Here is a 21,407-nt window from a genome sequence, read left to right on the forward strand (position 1 = left end):
CCCAAACTTAAAATTTTCACTGTCCTCAGTGAAGGTAATAGTAAGGAATAAAGGCATACCTACTAGGAATTAGGATGGTCATCACCCTCCGCGGGTGGATTGTCAGGAGGCGGGTACATAAAATCCTCACCAAAAAATGGCCACTAGATGTCAACCCCTGTGGCTCTAAAAGCAGTGCCCAAAGCCTGTGTAAGATCCTGTACAAACCTACAATGGATGTCATATATCACATCCATCTACCTCGCCAAGCGCCTATACTGCGCCGAGCCCACACCAGCACTGTCCTCTACCTCCTCCTGCTGCTGCTACTGCTGCGAAAAACCGGCCTCACCCATCTGATGTCCTCATGCCGCTCTGCGTTCCCGAGAAGAACCACCAGCATATGTCTGATCAGCTGGCTGACCACCCGAAAAATGATCATAGGTGTAACCTAGTCCCTTTTCATCAGCCTTCCCACCAAACCACTCCTGCATGCTCAGAATTGTCGAACTATCAATGGGGGCGCTCGACATCTGAAGCTGCTCGTGTGAGGGCCAATGAACTCCCACCGCCACACATAGCTTGTTAAAATTGAGGCATATGGGATAGAACCCGTAGTGTTACCTCGTAAAAACCTCAGAATCCCTTGATGAATCACTGAGCCAAAATCCACATAATCACCCTATAAGATCCCCCACAATAACTTCGACCTATCGACCGTCACATCATGTACATGAGATGAAGGGATGATGTTCGCACAAATTAAAGCATTCCATGCACGATAAAACCTATTCATGCATGAGGCAGGGAAAGTGGCATACTCGTTCGAACCCCTCTTGAACTTCCAGTGAGTGTTTGGGACACACAGCGTAGCAATAATCAAGTCCAAGTCAAAATCCTCCCCGGTCTTAGTCACCCAATCCTCCTGTTATGGCTACCTCACCGGTTGGTTGATAACCCAGTGAATAGCCTCGGTGCTATAATCCAACGTCAACCCCCTCACCACAGAATAATCATTCTTATCCGCCTTCGCATTCACGTAAAACTCGCGAACAATACTCATCGGCACCGCCTGAGGTGCCTCACAAAAAGAAACCCATCTCTAAAATCATCTCAAGTAACTTACCGTCTTTACCTGACGGTAGAAAACCCCTCTCTTTTGCTATCGGCTTCGACAACAACCTCATATACTCCACTTCCGCCTCTGGAGTCACAAACCTAGGTCTCGTGCCCCCAACACTCGATGAATCGGCAGTGGTGGGATTAGTGCTTCTACTAACGTGAGTGCGGGCTCTTTTGGGTGCCATCGAGATTGATTAAGTGAGAATAAGAGAGTGTATTGAGAGATTTTAGGTTTGAGAATATGAATATTGTGGAGATGGATGTATAGAATTGTATGTATATATATAGAGAATATGAATTATAAGTGGGTTGTGATTGTGGGTTAGTGGGGGTAATGGGTAGTGTTAGAAATTGATTAGTGAGGGAATTAGGGTAGTGGGAGGAGAGAAATTCGGCTAGAGTTGTGTTTGTGTTTAATTTTTTTTTTTGTAATTTTTTTCGGGTACAGGGGGTCAGCGCGGACGCCCCGCCTAGTAGCGCGGGCGCGCCGTGCTACTGCTATTCCAGCGCGGCAGCCCCGTATACCAGCGCGGGCGCGCACACTTTCTGTCCTTTCAGCGTGGCCGCACCGCGACCCAGCGCGGCCGCGCGTGCTTCTGTCAAAAATCCCCTATTTTTTCTGCTTTTCTGATTTTTTTGTGTTTTCTTTTGCTTTTTCTTCCTTCTATCTTCTACTAATGTACCACAAGCTTGGGTTGCCTCCCAAGAAGTGCTTGGTTTACGTCGCTAGCTTGACATAGAATTCCGAGATCAAGTGGACAATAAAACAGCACTAACCACCTTACGGTTTGCCGTATTTCCATAATAATGCTTCAAATGTTGTCCATTCACCTTGAACGCTTGGCCTGGATCATTCTCAAAAATTTCCACCGCTCCATGTGAAAACACAGTTTTGATAACAAATGGCCTTGACCATCTCGACTTCAATTTTCCAAGAAAAAGACGGAGACGAGAGTTAAACAAAAGAACTTGTTGCCTCGGCACAAATGATTTGAGCACTAGACCTCTATCTCCCCACCTCTTGACTTTCTCCTTGTACATCTTGTTGTTCTTATACGCTTGAAGTCGAAACTCATCAAGTTCATTCAATTAAAGCATTCTTTTCTTACCAGCTGCATCCATATCAAGATTCAATTTCTCCAAAGCCCAATATGCTTTGTGCTCTAACTCCACAGGCAAATGATATCCTTTACCATAAACCAGTTGAAATGGTGACATGCCTAGCGAAGTCTTGAATGCTGTTCGATACGCCCAAACAACTTCATCCAGCTTCAAAGACCAATCATTTCTCGATGGACATACAACTTTCTCTAGAATATGCTTGATCTCTCTGTTAGATATCTCAGCTTGACCATTAGTCTAAGGATGGTAGGCTGTAGCAATGCGATGATTCACATTATATCTCTGCATCATAGCATTGAACTTGCGATTGCAGAAATGTGATCCCTCATCACTGATTATGAAAATTAGAGTCCCAAATCTTGTGAATATCTGCTTGTAAAGAAAGTTAAGCACTACCTCGCATCATTTGTCGGTAAAGCCTTAACTTCCACCCATTTTGACACATAATCGACCGCCAATAAGATATGATGATTATTGCAAAATGAGATAAATGGACCCATGAAGTCAATTCCCCAAACATCGATGACCTCAACCTCGAGAAGCACATTAAGGGGCATCTCACTCTTTTTTGACATATTACCAACACGCTGACAGCGATCACACTTCAAAACGAACTGATGTGCATCCTTAAATAATGTAGGCCAGAAGAATCCTGCTTGAAGGATACGAGCTGCTGTCTTTTCTCCACCATAGTGGCCTCCATAAATAGTTGAATGACAGTCTCGCAAGATACCCTCCGTCTCGCTGTACGAAATACATCTCCTGATGATTTGGTCAGCCCCTTGACGAAATAAAAATGGCTCATCCCACATGTACCACTTCACTTCATGAAGAAACTTCTTCTTTTGAGTAGAAAATAAGTCTAGGGGCATAATGTTGCTCACAAGATAGTTCACAATGTCTACGAACCACGGTTCCTCTTCTTGCACCCCAAAAAATTGCTCATTGGGAAAAGACTCATTTATCAATGTCTTATCCTGTGAAGCTGTACTTGGATCTTCTAACTGAGAGAGATGATCTGCAACTTGATTCTCAGTACCTTTTATATCCTTGATATTCAACTCAAACTCTTGAAGTAAAAGAACCCACCTAATCAATCTAGGCTTTGATTCCTTCTTCGAGACGAGATAGCGAATCACAGCGTGATCAGTGAAAACAGTCACCTTCGTCCCAAGCAAATAAGACCGAAACTTCTCAAAACCGTAGACAATGGCTAAGTGTTCCTTCTCAGTAGTAGTATAGTTCAGTTGAGCATCATTGAGGGTCTTACTAGCATAGTAGACCACATGAAATATATTGTTCTTCCTTTGCCCAAAAACCGCTCCAACTGCATAGTCTCTTGCATCGCACATCATTTCAAAAGGCTCATCCCAATCAGGTACAGTTATGATAGGTGCCGTAATCAAACTCTTCTTTAAGCTCTCAAAAGCAGCATGACACTCATCATCAAACTTGAAAGGGATATATTTTTCTAATAGATTGCACAATGGTTTAGAGATTTTAAAGAAGTCCTTGATGAACCTCCTATAGAAGCCCGCATGACCAAGGAAACTGCGGATCCCCTTAACAAAAACTGGTAGCGAAAGGTTTTCAATGACCCCCACCTTGACTTTGTCCACCTCAAGACCTTTACTAGAGACCTTGTGCACAAAAATGATGCCATGTTGAACCATAAAGTGACATTTCTCCCAGTTGAGAACCAGATTGGTCTCAACACACCTTTTAAGAACTGTGCCAAGATTTTGCAAGCACTCGTCAAAAAAATCCCCAAACACAGAAAAATTATCCATGAACACTTCCTTATTTTGACCAATCATGTCAGAGAAGATAGCCATCATATATCTCTGAAATGTGGCAGGTGCACCACATAACCAAAAAGAAACTCTTCTGAAGGCAAAAGTACCAAACGGACAAGTGAAGGTAGTCTTTTCCTAATCTTCTGGAGTGATGCAAATCTGATTATAGCTCGAATAGCCATCCAGAAGACAACAGTATTCATGCCCAACCAACCTGTCAAACATTCGATCAATAAAGGGAAGAGGGAAGTGATCATTCCTTGTGGCTTTGTTCAGCTTCCTGTAATCCATGCAAACTCTCCACCCCGTAACTGTTCGAGTAGGAATGAGCTCATTCTTCTCATTAGCAACCACGGTGATGCCTCCTTTCTTCGACATACACTGAACTGGGCTCACCCAAGAACTTTCATAAATAGGATAAATAATGTCTGCATCTAGCCACTTGAGAATTTTCTTCTTCACAACCTCTTTCATGATCGGATTTAGCCTTCTCTGTTGCTCAACAGTCAGCTTTCTACCTCCAGCAGAATTTTATGTATGCAATAAGAAGGGCTGATTCCCTTGATATCTGTTGTAGTCCATCCAATTGCCGACTTGAACTCTCTCAGAATTCTCAAGAGCTTTTCCTCATCACTACCTGAAAGGTCAAATGCAATAATAACAGGCAAAGTAGATGCATCACCTAAAAAATGCATACCTCAAGTGTTCAGGCAAAGGTTTAAGCTCGAGTGTAGGAGCTTCTTCATAGATGGCTTGAGACGCCCCTCCGCATTTTTGAGTTCTGACATTCCAAGAGATTCAAAAGGCATATACAACCTTCTCTTCCAAGGAGAAGCATTCAAATACTTCAACTGCTCATCACCTTCATCATCTTCACTATCAGAATTCTCCAATAAGGCTTTCTCTAAGGCATCAGACCTTAGCATTTGATCAAGTTCTGAAGTAACCACATAATTGACCAATTCCACTTTTAATCACTCCTCATTATCAGTAGGGAATTTAATGGCATTGAAAACATTAAAAGTCACATCCTGATCCAGTACTCGCATAGTGAGCTCACCCTTCTGCATATCAATCAAGGTTCGGCCAGTAGCCAAGAATGGTCTTCCCAAGATTATGGGAATATTTTTATCCTCCTCGAAATCAAGAATTACAAAGTCAACAGGAAAGATGAGTTTGTCCACCTTGACCAAGACATCCTCCACAATGCCTTGTGGATATGTAATAGAATGATCGGCCAACTGCAAGGACATATATGTAGGATTTGGATCAGATAAATTCAACTTCTTGAAAACAGTCAAAGGCATCAGATTGATGTTAGCTCTCAAATTACATAAACAGTTGTCGAATGATAAGTTTCCGATGGTACAAGGAATAGTGAAGCTTCCAGGATCTTTAAGCTTTGGAGGCAACTTCTGTTGCAGCACAACACTGCATTCCTCCGTGAGAGCAACGGTCTCTAAGTGATCGAGCTTCACTTTCCAAGAGAGAATACCTTTTATGAACTTCACATAACCAGGCATATGTTTAAGAGCTTTCACGAAAGGTATGTTGATATGAAGTTTCTTGAACACCTCCAGAAACTTAGCAAATTGTTTATCCAACTTTTTCTTCTGTAGCCTCTTAGGAAAATGAGGTGGATGATCGATCTGTTTCTCGACTGTATTACCCTAGGAGGAGTGTGTTCCACAGTTTTCTTCCTTGTTTCCACTTCTGCTTCCTTTTGCACATCTTCTTTAGCCACATCTTCTGGAACTTGAGATTTTTCGGGGTTCGCAACCTTCCCAGACCTCAATGTATTTGCCTTTACCTGTTCTTTTGCTTCCTTCTTTCCTTGAACTTCTGTGTCACTAGGGAGTGTACCAGGTTATCGATTCAGCAAGGCATTGGTAATCTGTCCAATTTGATTTTCCAAGGTCTTAATAGAAACCGCTTGGCTCTTGCACATGAGCCTCAACTCCTCCAATTCATATTTTTCATTAGATTGATGACGTTGGAGTTATTGTCTTGGTGCATATTGCGGTTGCTGAAAACCGGGAGGGTTGAATTACTTTGCTGTATACTGCTGATAAGGCTTTTGCACCGCATTCTGAGTGTTGCTCCAGCTGAAGTTAGGATGATTATGGTTGTTGGGATGATAGGTGGCTGGAACTGGTTGCTGTGACCTCTGAAAGTTGCTCACGAATTGAGCTAATTCACTAGAAATAGCACACTGCTCCATCTCATGCGTACCAGCACAAAGCTCACAAACACTTGTGATCTGATTAACCCCATAATTAACCAAAGATTTTACCTTCATCGTTAAAGCCTTAAGCTGAGCAGCTATAGCAGTCGCTGCATCTACCTCCAGAATTCCTGCTACCTTGCCTTGAGGTAGTCTCTGAGAAGGATTCTAGTATTCATTAGCAGCCATCAGTTCAATCAACTCATAAGCTTCATCATAACTCTTGGCCCATAAGGCTCCACCTGATGCTGTATTGAGCATGGGTCTAGATTGTGCTCCCAAGCCATTATAAAAACAGTTGATAATCATCCAGTCAGGCATTCCATGATGAGGACACTTTCTAAGCATCTCCTTATAACGATCCCAAATTTCACATAAAGACTCTCCCAATTGTTGTGTAAATTGAGTAAGAGCGTTTCTGATTGCAATTGTCTTTTCCATAGGGAAAAATATAGTAAGAAACTTTTGAGCAAGATCTTTCCAGGTAGTAATAGATCCTGGTGGTAGAGAATGCAACCAACACTTAGATTATCCCTCAGAGAGAATGGGAAAAGCCTCAGCTTAACAACATCTTCAGAAATATTATTGAATTTGAATGTGTCACAGATCTCGATGAAATCTCTAATATGCATGTTGGAATCTTCTGTTGGAGAACCCCCAAACCGGACTGAGTTATGCACCATATGGATCGTGCTAGACTTGATTTCAAAAGTGTTAGCCGTGATGGCTGGTTTAACAATACTAGACTGAATATCATTGATCTTCGGTTGAGAGTAGTCCATCAAAGCCTTTGGATTTACTGCTAGTTCTCCCATTGCAACGATCGCTTCTTCTTCTACTTTCTCCTCAACTAAGACTTATTCTTCTACTTCTGCAACTTCTTCCTCCGCTTTATCCAGTGTTCTCTTGTGACATCGAGAACACATTAGCATAAACGCTCTCTAGAGTACCTGAAAAAGCAACAAGCAAACAAGTAAGTAAAATATCCGAGTCAGTGAACTTTAACGACCACTGATGTCAAGCACATAAACTAAAAATTAACACCGAGTCCCCGGCAGCGGCGCCAAAAACTTGTTAGGGCGAAAACACGCGCTAAAATTACACGCAAGTATACGCATTCACAAGTAATATAGAATTATTTCTAGTTCATTCCCACATAGACTGGTTTAGGTTAAGTTCAATTTATGCACTTATGCAACAATGATATGGCTATCGCTCAATGCTAAGACAAATAACAAATTGGGTTTTGATTAACTAAGAGATTATACTAAATAACATTAACAAAGAGAGTTGAGGTTGAATTACTTATATGAGATAACTTGGGATTCTAAATTCATTACTACTTCATTCAAAATCATTATTTTTAACCTTAGCATGCAATGGTGATGACAACTAATCAGATAACACGAAACTAGTAAACGCCAACTTTCGTTGCACGAATACCCTACTACCAAACATCCACAAAAGAGATAGAAGCCGAATATACACTGATTATATTGAGACCCTATATGTCTATAGAATTTGACAACATAATGGTTTAATGTGCAAGTTATCAATCGTGATTATATAGGGCAAGTAAGATGGTTAAAATTACCTACGAATCATGCATAAATAATACATGAACCTATACTAGCATGGAAAGTTCTAAACCCCTATATTCATTGTGACTTCAATAGAGATTAATACGCTATCTTATAAGTTCGCGACGCTTATAAGATGAATAAGCACAACCAATACTAGGATATCATACATTCACCACACACTAAGATATTGAAATAAATTAACTATTGAAATCCATAAGTAAATCCGTTGGAACCCCATGATAAAGATTAGTTCATAACTGAACTCATCATCGTGGGTTCCGATGAAAGCATGATATAATAAACTAAGTCTTTATAAACTTAATAAATAATCAAAGTACGTAATCAAGAGTAGTAGGTTCAACAATAAAGAAAACGAGCATCCAAGATTACAACTTAAGCAAAGAATCACAAGTAAAAGCTAGATCCTTTTCTCCTTCATTGTATTTGTGCTATTAGGTCTTCTCCTTTCCTTCTCCTTGCTCTCCGTTATGAAAAACGTCTTTAAAGAATCTTTATATAACAGCCCAAACCGTCCAAAATCTCAGCAAATCGATCTCTTATTAGAATCAGGATTTCTGGAAAACGTCCTGGCACAGCCACCCTTGGATCCGGCACGGGCGCTCTGTATCTGGAGCGGCGCTCCCAAGTGTAGTGCGGCTGCGCCAGATACAGAGCGACCGTGCCGGATCCCAAGGCGGCCGCACCAGGATGTTTTTCAGAAATCCTGATTCTAATAGAAGATCGATTTGCTAGGCTTTTGGACAGTTTGGGTTGTTATATATAGATTCTTTAAAGACATTTTTCATAACGGAGAGCAAGGTTAAGGCAAGGAGAAGACCTAATAGCATAATTATAACGAAGGAGAAGAAGATCTAGTTTTTACTTGTGATTCTTTGCCTAAGTTGTAATCTTGGATGCTCGTTTTCTTTATTGTTTAACCTACTACTCTTGATTATGTACTTTGATTATTTATTCTGTTTTTATAGACTTAGTTTATTATACCACGCTTTCATCAGAACCCATGGTGATGATGAGTTCGGTTATGAACTAATCGTTATCGTGGGGTTCTAACAGATTTACTTATGGATTTCAATAGTTAATTTATTTCGATATCTTAGTGTGTGGTGAATGTATGATATCCTAGTATTGGTTGTGCTTATTCGTCTTATGAGCGTCGCGAACTTATAAGATAACGTGTTAATCTCTATTGAAGCGACAATAAATATAGGGGTTTAGAACTTGTCATGCTAGCATAGGTTCATGTATTATTTATGCATGATTCGTAGGTAATTTTAACCATCTTACTTGCCCTATGTAATCAGAATAGATAACTTCCGCATTAAACCATTATGTTGTCAAATTCTATAGACATACAGGGTCTTAATATAATCGGTGTCTATTTAGCTTGCTCTGTCTCTGGCGCGGCCGCTCCCAAGTGTAGAGCGGCTGCGTTGAGCTTCTGGAAAATCTGGATTTTTCTTCTTCACTTGTCTTCTATTGCTGGATTCTTCGCGCACTCAACCAAGGCTCCATCCTAACACTCTTCCAAGCATCAATCATACAACTTACAGACCTTCTTCCGATTATGTCCTGATATGCAAAACACTACGAAAAATGCATCAAATACACAAATAACTTGAGTATAAAACACCAATTCTAGCCTTTATGAAGCGTTCTAAGTGGCATTTATGAAGATGAATATTACTCATTTCTTATTTATTATAATTTTCTTTCTGGAAATGAATAGGGGTTGTCTCATTCAAATGAGAGTGTCTCATTTCCGCTTGTGAAGATTTATCCGATGGAGAAGCAGTAAAATCACTTGTGTGGTTGTCAGGAGTCCTTGGGGAATCAGAGAAATTATCTGAGCTATGAGAAGAATCTGGAGAATCACCAGAAGACCGAGATGAACTAGGAGAATCTTGACTGCTTGATTTTACTGAGGAAGACTGACTCTTTTGAGAAAGAGGTTACTCATTTGAGAATGATGGTAGATCAGCAACATCTTCTTCAATTTGAGAGATATTACGAGTAGATTCATTGAAGGTAATATTGATAGATTCTTCTACTTTGTGCTTGATATAATTATAAACATGATAAGTCTTTCTTGTAGTAAAATACCCCAAGAAGATTCCTTTTGTCGATCTTGGATCGAACTTTCCTCGTTTATCCTGAGTATCTAAAATAAAATATTTTAAACCAAAAACTCGAAAATAACTGATGTTAGGAGTCTTTTCCTTAAGAAATTCATAGGGAATTTTAAGCAATATAGGACAAATAAGCACTCTATTTAAAACATAACAAGAAGTGTGTACCGCTTCAGCCCAAAATTTCCGTTGTAGCTTACTCTCATGAAGTAGAGTTCTAGCTATTTTCTGTACAGTCCTGTTTTTACGTTCAACAACTCCATTCTGTTGGGGAGTATGAGGAGCTGAGAATTCATGAGTAACCTCTCTTGATTTGCAAAATATTACGAAGTCTTTCTCGAATTCACCTTCGTGATCGCTAGATATTGTTTTGAGCTTAAAAGAATACTTAGTCTCAAGATTAGTAATGAGATCTTTAAACTCAACAAAAGCTTCATATTTAGTACGTAAAAATAATACCCAAGTAAAACGAGAATAATCAGCGACTACGACAAATGCATAATTCTTACCACCAAGACTTACATAACGTTTAGGACTAAATAGATCAAGATGAAGTAAATGCAAAGGATCAATAGTTGATACTCTATTTTTAGCAACAAAGGAAGTTTTCACCTATTTACCAAGTTGACATGCCGTGCAAGGTTCCACCTTTTTGTAATTAAGCTTTGGTAGACCTCGTACAAGACCATGAGATGATATCTTTCGAAGCAAGTCCATGTGTACATAACCAAGACATCTATGACAGAGATTCTGTTGTTCTGGAATAGAATCAAGACATATTTCTTCATGGTGTTCATCAAAATCTAAGAAAAAGATATTTCCTTTTCTTTTGGAAAATAATGCAAACTCGTTAGCCTTAGTACCAATATAACAAACATCTTTATCGAAATTAACCTTATGATCAGCATCAGTAAGTTGAATTACACTAATCAAATTGTATTTAAACCATCAACTAAATGAACATTAGTAATAGAAAACCTGTCATTACCAATGGTGCCTTTACCAATGATACGAACGGTGTTAGAGTCACCAAGTGTAACTAGACCTCCCTCTTTAGCTACGAGTGAGAGAAACTTGGATTTATCACCGGTCATATGGCGAGAGCATCCACTATCGATTATCCATTTATTACGGGGAACATGGACTTTCAAGCCAACCTGCAAAAATTGCTTCATCTCTTAGGTAGCCACTTAACCTTGGGTTCTTGTTGGTTAGTATCACATATCTTATATAAATGTCTATCTGATTTCTTAATCCATATCTGAACAATATTAACATATACATGAGCAGATTTATATCTAAAAGACGATCTATAAGATGAGTTAGAAAAGTGGTCCTTGATACCACATAATCTTGATTCAGAAGTAGTGTGACCAGGTTTCCCACAATCTCGACATTTCTCATATGACATCTTGTACTTCATTGGAGTCCTCTTGTAACCGTTTTGAAATGCTCTTTTCTTGATAGATTCACATCCTAATCCTCCTTTATCAAGATAATATATTTTTTCTGCAAGTAAAGCATTCAGAGTTTCTTCGCCATGAAAACACTTTGCTAGATCCTTCTCTAGTCGTGCAACTTTCTGCTTTAGTTCAGGAACCAAAGGGTGAGGAGCACTATCTCTTTTGACAGTTTCTGGATCAATAGAGGATGACTCTTTCTTCAAAGATTCAAGACAGACATCTTTCATTTTAATCTCATTCTTGAGATACTCGTTTTCTTCTATAAGCGTAGATATCTTTTCAACTAGAGATCGATTTTCTGCAACCAATGCTTCATGTTTCATAGGATCATCCATTTCACTGAGAACTTCACTTAATGCTTGTTTTAAATAAACATTCTTTTCTTTCAGCTTTCTATTTTGAGCCTTCAAGATTAGTACATTCGAAGAAATATTTTAAATTATATTATATTGAACATTTTGTATCTCATCATTATTACTGGAGCTGTCTTCGAGTCCAGCAAAATATAGTTGAACAACTTTATCATCTGAGTCTATCTCCACATCAGAATTATCATCACTCCATGTAAGCCATTCTTTCTTTTTATTCTTAAGCTTGTAACAGTCCTTTTTGAAGTGCCCCTTTTTCCCACATTCGAAGCATGTATCCTTGCTTGAATTAGTCTTGTTGTCTTTGCTGGGATGGGACTTAAAATCCTTTTTTGGAAGCTGTGATTTCATAGGTCTCTTTGATGAATTCCTTTTAGCAAAATATTTATGGAACTTCTTGGTCAGGAGTGCGATTTCCTCATCAGAATCATCAGGAGATTCATCTGCATCTGCATTAAGTTCCAATATTTTTTCCGAGGAATATCATCTTCTTCATCATATCTGCGTAGCTGATTCTCGAATTCTTCCAGTTCACAGAAGAGTGTAAGAGTGTCCATAGTAGAAAGGAGAGTTGAATCTTGCAGTATGGTGACCTTAGGAGCAAATTTTTTTGGCATAGCCTTGAGAACTTTCCGATTGATTTTAGATTGAGAAATAGTCCTTTTCAGAAGAGATATAGAATTCATCAAAGTCAAGAACCTTCCTTGAGCATCTTTGACACTTTCATCTCTTTCTAACCTGAAACCTTCATAATCACTCATTAGCATACTAAGTTTGACTTCTCGTACCTTAGATGTACGTCCATGGCTGACTTTAATAGTATTCCAGATTTTTTTAGCCGTGGTACAAGCTGATCCTTTACGTAACTCAGTAGCCACCATTCCATTGAGAAGTGAATTCATAGCTTTAGCATTATAATTCATAGAATTGAGTTCTTCAAGAGAGAGTTCCTTGAGAGATTTAGGCTTACCATCTTTCATTGAGACTGTTAAGCCATTTTCTACAGCATCCCATTCAAAAAACATCACGTTGGAGAAATATTTTCATGCAGAATTTCCAGTCATTTTTCAGCACCGTGAAGCAATATCTGGTAATTATTCAAATACCTATCTGATTGAGCTATGGATCGCTAAAAAATTAAACACTAAACATAGAATTAAATGCACCCGCTCTGATACCAAATGAAATTCAAAGGCACAATCTATATATTTGATAATCTAACTGATAAGACAAATGAGACGGTCCCTTATGTAAATGGGACAGACCCTTTACGAATGAGACAGACAATGAGACAATCTCAATTAATCTGCAGAATATAAATTACTGAAAAATAAATGCAGTAATAAGGAAATTAAACAATGCAGAACACCAAGAGTTTTCACTTGGTTCAGCCCTTAATCCTAGTCTATAGCCTACATCCAAGTCCCCATGCCAACTAGCATAGAGAATGTATTATATCAAGTTCAATAAAAGAACTTACAATATTTTCTTTGAGTACAAAATGATAGACTTGAAAGAAACCTTTCTCCTAGCACACTTGCTACCTAGCACACCTGCTATCTCCTAGCCCACTGGCTACCTTGGATAATCCTTTGAAATCAAACCATTGCCACAACCGGACACAAGTTGATATAAATACACGTACAATCAAAAGAATATGAAATTACAACTCAACTAATCTCTTGTTCAACTGGATATTCATAATGCGTATGTAGAACAAAAAGAGTGTTTCAGAATAAAGATAGAGCGTGTAAGCATTAGCCATAAATCTGAAAACAGGAATTGTATTTATAGGAACAACTTCTAACATATTTGATTTTCAAACAATAGATAAGATAGATAAAGTTGAAAGTATTTTGTTTAATAATAATTTGAATAAGTCATTTGAAGATAATATGTTAGTTTGTTAAAGAGATAAGCCTTGATAAAGATAAGTGTTAAAGAGTTCAAATAGGTTTATTTTGAAGGAGTTTGTTTCAGATAAAATAGGAAATAGATACCCAGTCAAACAAAAATTACAACAACCCTTATTAAAAAGAAACAATTATAAGATCCTGGAATATATGATAATACTACAATGTCTCGGATAATACTGCTTTGTTCTCGATTAATTGTCTGAAAACATATCATCAGAAAGCACGGTGCATTAACAAATCATCCTTTGTAATTTATCAATGTTCTCACGCAATCATGATTTGTGCATGCCATTTTCAAGTGAATCATCGTAGCCGATTTACCATCCCGTGAAAAATTTCATGCCAAACAATTTGCATTTAATTTTCCTAAAACCTATGGAACAACTCTGTTACCAAATTAAAAAATTTGTGTACATTTTTCTTATCCTTGTTATCACATTCTTTCTCATGATTATCATCACCTTCTACTTATATCTTTCAAACACGTTGGATCATCTCCCACCATAATAATCAAAATGGTTAATCAAGTATCTAAAATTTTATTGAACCTTGTAAGGTTATGTGTTTCAGAGATATTATCTAATAATTAGCTATATTCTACATTTCCTTTTTCCAAATTATTTATATGAAAATTTTAAGTAAAATATACAAGTTAGTAACCCGTGCGAAGCACGTTCCCGAAATTAAAAGTAGTGATGGACAATTAAAAGTAAATTTGTTACTATTAAAAAAATATTTCTTAACTTAAAAGGTAAATAAATGTTGTGGTGGACACTCACAAATTCAATCGTTAAATTAATGATTTTGAGTTTAAAAGTTAATAAATGTAACTAAATTCATTTACTATTACTTAATTATATTAAAATAATATTTTCTAATTTCAATAACTAATAGAAAATAAAGCCTACAGAGAATTGTTAGGGATTCAAGCAATAAAGTGCAACGGAAAACAAAAAAAATTTGAATCCCTACCGCAGGATCTATGTATAATGACTGGATAATTATGGAGAATAGATGTTTACCTTAATAAAGCTTTCCTTCTGATTGTAATGGAAGTTCTGATTTTGATGAACCACATCAGCCCTCCTTGCGAAGATCTGCTCTCCAAGGTATCCACACGAACGTCCGATCGTCCAACGATCACCGGAGCCGGTACTAGCCAATTTGGTTGCCTCTTCCTCTCTCTCTCTCTTTCTCTCTAGCCTCTCTAAGATATAGAGCTTCTAGGGTTTTTTCTCAAAACGTAATGTGACAAGTAACCCTAAAAATATACATCTTAATGTATATATAGGGGAGAGAGGATTAAGGCATAACCCTAAACCTAACGGGCTTCGGAAAAATGACCCATTCTGATTTTGGATTTATATTATTATTAAATTCGAATTCTAATATATATACAATTAATCAAGTCTCACTTAATTAATTTAATAATTAAATTTAAATTAATAATAATAAAATATTTAAATTCATAATTTAAATAACACTTCGTTTTAAACGTTCTTTGTGTGTGACCCTTTAGGTTCTTATTGCGTCAACAATAATTTTACTTTCTAATAATAAAATTATAAACAATGAGTAGCATCTAGTAATACATCATTGCTCCCCAATTAATAATAATAATTGGTGATTTATTTAAACTTTTAGTGAATAATGTACGATGTAATATAATCCCTTTAGCCTTATATTATAGATCAAACTCGAAACATGCATTGTGTCATCCTCTGTTAACATTTAATCCTTGTTTCCTTGATCAATAAGTAAACTATTAAACAAATCAGTATTTGAGCACGGCCATGCATTTTATAGTCTTACTCAATCAAGAGGCCAATAATATCACTTCTTTAATATGGGAGGGCTAAATCCCATCTAGATCATTCATATTTCTCATACGATTCATAATATACCCAATGTCTACTTTTATTATTACTCGATCAAGGATAACTTTCAATAGTATCAAAGTTTATTAATTCTCGTATAGAAATATAATGATTTCATGTCTAAGGACCAATACATCATTATCACTATGAGATTAACTTATGACACTATAAATATGTAGTATCTCACAATGGGTCAATCCAGCACCATGTATCTAATACATGTGATCATCATAACTATGATCACATGTGTTTTGACTTTAGTATCACCATATATATGATTAATGAGATATGATCATCAGTCAACAAACACACTAGTCTCAACGTATTTATTATCGTCCCTTAACAATAATATTTGACTAGGGACCTTTAGAAATATCAATAATATTCTCATAATCTCATTTCTAAGTCACATACTTAGAGATATAGATTTACATATTATATTCCAAGGACATTTATTAATCAAATATTTTATCATAGAAAATAAAGATATAATAAATTACTAAAGAATAATCCATAGAATTATAATTAATAATCCAAATGTCTCATAACATAACATAATAGTGTTGTCTCTAGGGCACACACTAACAATCTCTCACTTGCACTAGAGCCAATCACCCATATATCTAATACCCATGTAACTAGTATGACCTTCATGCTTTTGCTGCGACAAAGCCTTAGTCAGATGGTCTGCAACATTATCATCAATATGCACTTTACATATATGTATATCTCCTCTTTCATTAATCTCTCGAAGAAGGTGATATCTCCTAAGTATATGCTTTGCCTGGGAATGGGACCTTGGTTCTTTAGCCCGCGACTCTATTTTTATCACAATAAAGATCAACTGGATCTGTGATCGATGGAACCACACCAAGTCCCATTATGAATTTCTGTATCCAAATAGCCTCCTTGGCTACTTCACTGGTAGCAATATACTCAGTTTCCATTGTAGAATCAGCTAATGTCTCTTGCTTTAAACCCTTCCAGCTTACAGCACCTCCATTAAGTCAAAACACAAAACTTGACTGAGATAATGAATCGTCTCTGTCTGTTTGGAAGCTAGCATTAGTGTAACCTTTTACAACCAGCTTCTCATCTCCTCCATACACCAAGAATGAATCTTTAGTCCTCTTTAAGTACTTAAAAATATTCTTAACAGCTGTCCAGTGGTCCTCACCTGGATTAGTCCGGTATCTGCTCGTTATGCTCAAGGCATGCAAAATATCAGGATGAGTATATATCATCGAATATATTATAGATCCAATTGCCGAAGCATATGAAACTTTGCTCATATGGCCCTTATCATCTAATGACTTAGGGCAGTTTTCTTTTGAGATCAATATCCCATGAGACATTAGGACATATCTTCTTTTTGCCTCTTGCATACAAAAATGATGCAATACTTTTTCAATGTAAGTACTCTGACTTAGGCCGATTAATTTCCTTGATCTATCTCTATAGATCTTGATCCCTAATATATAGGTAGCATCGCCTAAGTCTTTCATCGAGAAACTATTTCCCAGCCAAGTCTTAACAGCCTATAGAGAAGGTATGTCATTCGCTATTAGTAATATGTCATCTACATATAGTACTAGGAATGCCACATGGCTCCCACTAACCTTCTTGTAAACATATGGTTCATCTTCATTTTGAATAAAGCCAAATTCTTTGACTGTTTCATCAAAACGATGATTTCATCTCCTTGAGGCTGGTTTCAATCCATAAATAGATCGAAGCAACTTACAAACCATCTTAGCAAACTTGGGATCGACAAAATCCTCAGGTTGTATCATGTATACATCCTCCTCAAGGCTCCCATTTAAGAAAGTGGTTTTGACATCCATTTGCCAAATCTCATAGTTGTAGTAAGCAGCTATTTCTAGCAAAATCCTGATGGACTTGACCATAACAACTGGTGAAAAAGTCTCATCATAGTTTATACCATGAATTTATTTGAAACCTTTTGCTATTGGTCGCGCTTTATAGGTCTGTACTTTACCATTCATGTCAGTTTTCTTCTTGAAAACCCACTTGCACCCTATAGGTTTTACCCCTTCAGGTGGATTAACTAAAGTCCATACTTTATTTTGATACAAGGATTCTATTTCGGATTTCATGGCCTCTAGCCATCTCTCGGAGTCTAGACTGTTCATAGCTTCTTGGTAGGTAAGAGGCTTATCATTGTCTATGAGCATTACATCATCATCCCGAGTCAAGAGAAATCCATAATATCTCTCTGGCTTATGATGAGTCCTACTAGATCTATGAACAACATGTGTTTCCGGAGCAGGAACATCTTGATGTACTTCCTGCCCACTTTCCAACTCTGATTCAATGTTATTTTGTACAACTCGATCTTCATCGAGATCTATAGTCCCCCCACTAATTTTCTTAGAAATTAACTCTCTTTCAAGAAATACAGTGGTTCGAGCAATAAACACTTTGTTCTCGGTAGGATTATAGAAACTACACCCTTTAGTTTCTTCAGGATATCCCACAAAATAACATTTATCTGATTTCGGTCCTAGCTTGTCAGAAACCAAGCATTTCACAAACGCTTCGCATGTTGTGACGTTTCTCAGTCCATATCTCATATGGAGTCTTTTGAACCGATTTAGTTGGAACTCGGTTTAGTGTATATGTAGCCATTTCTAGAGCATAACCCCATAAGCTTACTGGAAGATCTGCTAGACTCATCATCGATCATTGATAAGTGGATTTTATATCCATTTAGAATGCTTCATATTGGCTTAAGTTGATGATTTGACCTCAAGTATGTGGTGTTTTTAATACATTTTGTGTTGAGTATGTGCAGGGCTTTAGTTGGAGGCAGGAATGGACTTCTATATGCTTTTATATTGATAAGAGATCAGGAATTGAAGTGCGAGCGCTTGAGAGAAGGTCAAAACAAGAATCAAGGAATCTGCACAAATTTTCCAGAAGCCAAGCGCGCCCACGCTTGACTTAGGCGCGCCCGCCCTTGACTTAGGCGCGTCCACTCTTGACTTAGGCATGCCCGCACCCTATTGTCCAGAAGCAGAGCGTGCCCGCGCTCCATACAGGCGCGCCCGCGCTAGGTCGAGCAGACAAAATCCTGTTGTTATTCCCAAACAATCTAAACAAGAATTACAGAAGGGGGGTTAAATGTAATTCTGGCTTCTTTTTGAATATTAAGAATAATTATTCTACAAATAAATAACTGTGTTTGATTTGTAATGGTGCGGAATAATAATATAACATAAATCAAATCACAAAGCAATTAAATACAAGTATTTAAAAACTTTCTGGTGGATTGAACTTTTCCACTAGAGATATATATTAAGTAGAGAACTCTGTGATATAAATAGTACACAGTTGCTTACAAGTTGAACAACAAGAACTACAGAGAAATTCTTTACAAATTTTGCTTTATCTATTTTTCTAGTTTTTCTTGCTAACTTGGATTGTTATTCAACTTGCTACCCTTGGTTCATATATCACCAAGTTTTATGATAAAAAGAAAAGATTATAAGACAAACTATATATAGTCTAACTTCATGCTGTTACACTTCTCTTTCCAGCATCTTTGAATAATATTTGTTTAGCATAGATTTGGAAATGCTTCTTTGTTTTCTAAATCCTTCAAACAGGCTGCCACATTCCATTTGCATACGACCAACGCATGTGACTGTCAAGTCACTATCAACTGCTCTTTTAAATTTGAACATTCGTTGGAACTTAGATTGATCATCCGTTGGAACTTTGTCTGATCATCCGTTGAAACTCAGGTTGATCATCCGTTGAGACTTACGTTGATTATCCGTTAAAGCTTTTTAAATCATCCGTTGAGACTGTCTTCTTTATAGTTAACTCTACTTCATTTACATAAGATTACAAAGCATCTAATATTTACAATTAACCATACTATCTTGCATATCAATCTAGTAGTTGACATTACTTAGACAATCTACAACATCTAGTTCACTAAGTTATCCAAGTATGCAGAAATGTGCTACTAGACATATTGTTACATAAGCTACTCTTTCAACGGATGTTCATAATGATCATCCGTTGAAAGCTACAATTTCACTTAACTAAAATCTTCTAAGTGTTTTATTCAAGTTATCATCAAGTACAAAATATATTCTTAACAATCTCCCCCAATTTATGTCTACTAGAATTGTAGCCATAAATTAAGAGAAACTTGATGATAATAAAACATACTATGAATACAGAATAAAGTATAGTAGATTAAAATTTCAAGTGCTGCAGTTTATTGAAAATTCTCACAAAGAAAGATTTGTAGAGTGTCTTATAGATCATTTTAAAGGTGCTCCTCTAGACTGAGCAAATTAAGATCATTTCCTTGATTACATTGGCTTCTTTCCCAGCTTCACGTCATTCTCTTCAATCTGGTTTTGGAGTTGTCTGTAAAATTCTGATTCTTCATTATTTGTTAGATCCAGCTTTTCTTGCACTTCTTTTAGAGTTCCATTGCTTGCAATCTTTAGTTGATCTTTCAGTCTGAACAATCTTCTAAAGTTTTTTTCATCCTTGAAATCCATGATCCGGTTTGGCCTTAAATGCACCCTATCTCCAGTGAAGGGAATAGTCAATACTCTTGGGAGTGCACTTGGTCCTCTCCATATATTTCTTATCTCCTCAATCTTGTTTAGTACCATTTTCTTGGCTACTATGTTGAATCCAAAGTTTTTCTTGATTGAGGAGAAGATAGTCACTAAAGTTGAATAGCCTTCATTGAGAATTCTGTGAAGTGGCCAGTTAATTTCTTTACCACCCTTGTACCTGAAGACTAGTCTCTCTAGAAGGTGCTTGTATGCATCAATTGATCTGACTTCTTCTATCTCATCCAGATAGGGATTTATGTCTGAAAGTTCTTTGATGTCACATATAAAGAGTTGATCTTTCTTGTTGACAGTAGGCTTGGGTTTGACCACTTGCTTGGATTGAAGCTTGATAGGATTGACTGTTTTGACTGCTCTTTTCTTTGTCTTCCTTTGTTTAGAAAAGATTGGAAGATTTAGATCAGGAATAGGCAAGATGTCCTAATCTATAGGCTCATCCTTTGGAACAACAAGATCACCATGAAAGGTGATGTTAGGATCAACCTTGAATTCAGCTTCCTTCACAGTAGGTATGGCTGATTGGCTTGAGGTTGTAGATTGGGCTGGCATGTAGTATTCCTTGTTTTCATCAAAATTTATCTTCCTCTTTGCATGCATCTTGTATCTAAAATTTCTTTTTATCTGCTTTGGTTCTTCTTTCTTTCCTTCACCCAGATTCTCAGTTGGCGAAATAGTTTTTGTAACTGCAGGCATCTTAACTTGGTTCTTGGCTTCTAAAGCAGCTTGATTTTGTTGTTGTTTGAGCCTCACCATTTTCTCTCTCTTAGCATCTGCAAATTGTGGATGTCCAGCCACTACACATATCAGTTTACCATTTCTGTATATTTCAGCAATCCTTTTTTTAGCACTGAGTCTCTAGGATCTTTGAAGAAAGCTATGGACCTTCCAAACAGCTTCTTTTCATCTGGCCTAGAGGTTTCATATGATAGGTCCAGTGGATTTTTGTCTGAGGTTTTTGGATAATTTCTTTTTGGCTTAAAAATCACACTGGCCTTTGGAGACTTGATTGTTGAGGGTTGACCCCTTTCTAAGTTCCCTAGGCTCATTGTATTGATTGAAATTTGTCTTAACTGAGAGAAGTGGGAAAAGACCTTGTCTTTCTTCTCAATTGAACCAAACTTCTTTTGAATTTCTTCTTCAATCTTCTTCCATTTATCATCAAGCTCTTTCTCAACTGCTGCAACA

General features: G+C 37.3%; 1 non-coding gene across 1 annotated transcript; it reads left to right on the forward strand.

Annotated features, from left to right (window-relative positions):
* Window positions 1-6,562: 6,562 nt before the first annotated feature.
* LOC141702739 (small nucleolar RNA R71) lies at window positions 6,563-6,669 on the forward strand. Its single transcript, XR_012567244.1, has one exon. It is a non-coding gene; the product is annotated as a small nucleolar RNA R71 (small nucleolar RNA).
* The last annotated feature ends 14,738 nt before the right edge of the window (window positions 6,670-21,407 follow it).

This window comes from Apium graveolens, unplaced genomic scaffold, assembly GCF_009905375.1.
Source record: "Apium graveolens cultivar Ventura unplaced genomic scaffold, ASM990537v1 ctg5598, whole genome shotgun sequence".
In the NCBI taxonomy this organism is placed as follows: Eukaryota; Viridiplantae; Streptophyta; class Magnoliopsida; order Apiales; family Apiaceae; genus Apium; species Apium graveolens.